This window comes from Rhinopithecus bieti, unplaced genomic scaffold, assembly GCF_001698545.2.
Source record: "Rhinopithecus bieti isolate Rb0 unplaced genomic scaffold, ASM169854v2 scaffold_37857, whole genome shotgun sequence".
Classification (NCBI taxonomy): Eukaryota; Metazoa; Chordata; class Mammalia; order Primates; family Cercopithecidae; genus Rhinopithecus; species Rhinopithecus bieti.
The window spans coordinates 1,994,548-1,996,636 of record NW_016816299.1 but is presented as its reverse complement, the minus strand read 5'-3'; positions in this window follow the sequence as shown (position 1 = coordinate 1,996,636).

Below are 2,089 nucleotides of genomic sequence, written 5' to 3'. Positions count from 1 at the left end.
GAGAAACAATTTAGCGATATTAGGTAAACAATAAACAACGGGCAAAATGAGAAATTTAACAGAAAGCCAAAGATAAATAAAAAATGCAGAAATTCTGGAGCTGAAAAAATAAAAGAAGGAAATTAAAAATGCAATAGAGACTATCAACAGCAGAATGAGTAAGAAGCAGAAAAAAATACACAAAGCAAAGCCAGTTTATTTGAAAATGTACACACAGAGAGAAAAATAAGAAAGTTTATAAAATTTGTGGAACATCGTCACAAGTGCAAATACTCAAAGGACAGAATTTAAAGGAGAAAGAGAGAGACAAAAAATCAGAAAACTTATTTTAAAAAATAGCTAAAAACTTCCCAAATCTGGGAAAAGTTAAAGGTATTCAATCATATTTAATCCATATAAGACAACACCAAGGGATGTTATAATAAAACAGGGAAATATAAAAAACAGAGAGTATCCTAAAACATCAACATAAAGAACATATATTATATATAAGGGAGTTTTAGTAAGGCCACCAGCAGACATTTTAGCAGTAACCTTAGATTCCAACAGAGAATGGGATGAGGTACAGTAGTTTCCACATTATCCATAAGGAATATATTTCAAGATTCCCAGTGGATGCCTGAATCTGCAAATAATACCAAATTCTGTAACACTTTTCCTATGCAGTGATATGTGGGTAGAGTGTCCAACATGGCTATATGGGACAAAGGGAAGATTCATATCTTGCATAGGATGGAGAGGATGACAAGAGTCTTCATCATGTTACTCAGAATGACATGCAACTTCAAACGTATGAATTATTTCGTTCTAGAATATTTTATTTAATATGTCTGGAACACTCTGGACAACAGGTAACTGAAACCATGGAGAGCAAGATGGTGGATGAGGAAGTACTACTGTATTCAAAAATCCTGAAGAAAAAAAACTATCAATCAAGAATATTTTATCAAGCTAAGCTGTCCTTCAGAAATGAAAGTGGGATAAAGGCTTTTCCAGACAAACAAAAGCTGACATAGGTCACCCATTAGACCTTTCTTCTTTCTGCAAAACACAGCTTTTCAAAGTGAAAGCGAAGGATACTAATTCATAATTTGAAATTATGCAAAAGCATAAAATTCACTGGTAAAGTAAGTATATAGTTAATTTCAGTATATTCTAATACTCTAATGGTGGTATATACATCACTTATATCTCACTTTGAAGGTTAAAATACAAAATCATTTTCAAAAAGCTACAATAACTTTTCAAGTGATACATAATATAAAAATGTAAATTGTAACTTCAAAATTAAAATGCAGGCAGATATGAAGTAAAATGTAGTCATTTTATGTAATAAAAGGTCAGATGTTGTCAGCTTAAAATAGCATGATAGAACTATAATTTTTCTTGCAAGCTTCATGGCAACCACAAAACAAAAACCCTATAATGAGTACAAAAAGAGAAGAAGCTATGAATCAGAGCATAGTACTACAGAAACTTACTTAATCCCAATGGAAAACAGCAGAAGGAAAAAAAGGAATAAATAATCTACAAAACAACCAGAACACAATGAATGAAATGACAGTAGTAAGTCCTCCCTATTGATGATTACCTTGAATGTAAAGGAATTATATTATCCAATTAAAAGACATAGACTAGCTAAATGAATTTTCTTAAAAAGAAGGCCAAGTATATGTTGCCTACAAGAGGCTCACTTCAGCTTTAAGGGTACACATAGACTAACACTGATGGGATGGAAAAAAGCATACCATGTAAATGGAAATCGAAAGAGAGCAGAAGTAGCTATATTTACATGAGAAAAAACAGACTTTAAGCCTAATACTCTAAAACAAGGAATATATATATTTATTATATATTAATAATATAATAAAAGGGTTAACTTCTAAAAGGATATAACAATTGTTAATATTTATCAAAAGGATATAGCAATTTTGAATATTAATATTTGCTGTATATAATTCTTCCTTCAATGTGGGTGTGAATATATATATGTGTGTGTGTTATTCCCTAATTGTCCTAATTATATATATTATTGGCTATAAATTTTATATATATGATATAAATTATATTACACACATAAAATATAAAT